The sequence below is a fragment of the Rhincodon typus genome, chromosome 8 (genome assembly GCF_021869965.1).
Source record: "Rhincodon typus isolate 14 chromosome 8, sRhiTyp1.1, whole genome shotgun sequence".
Lineage (NCBI taxonomy): Eukaryota > Metazoa > Chordata > Chondrichthyes > Orectolobiformes > Rhincodontidae > Rhincodon > Rhincodon typus.
The window spans coordinates 33,115,286-33,115,983 of record NC_063339.1 but is presented as its reverse complement, the minus strand read 5'-3'; positions in this window follow the sequence as shown (position 1 = coordinate 33,115,983).

Below are 698 nucleotides of genomic sequence, written 5' to 3'. Positions count from 1 at the left end.
TGGGCCATCAAAATCAGATGCAGTTTTCTATATCCACAGCAGCCAAGAATGGAGTACAAACTTCAGAGCTTTGCCAACAGAGGTCCACTTTTCCATATATCTTTTGGACTAGTCATATTTGATGCTGTCTGAATAAATGTGCAGAGTCGGTTCCATGGATACTCGGAGACAGATTCTGAACGAGGCCGCATACCTACAATTCAGTGTCTGACCAGAGATGTCACCTTTTGTATCTCTGTCTGATTGAAGTTTGGAAAGTCAGGCAGACACTGATAAAACCTTTAATTATCTTGGGTCAGCAACTTGAAACAGATTCTGGAATTTGCATCTTAATCAATCAAAATTTGCACCTCCTTTCTAACATTCTCCATCAACCATTTTATGTTTATTCACTCCACTCACCAGTTGTACAATGCTTTGATCTCTCTGCCTATAAACTGTGTGTGCGTGTGCATTCCCTCACTGCACCCGATGAAGAAGCGGCACTCTGAAAACTTGTGATTTCAAATAAACCTGTTGGACTGTAACTTGGAGTTCTGTGATTTTTGTCTCTGTCCGCCCCATGAGTCTACTTTTGATCATCAGTAAAGTGATGGAAAGGGTCATCAACAGTGCTATCAAGCAGCACCTGCTCAGTCAGTGACGCCCAGTTTGGGTTCCACCAGGGCCACTCAACTCCTGACCTCATTACAGTCTTG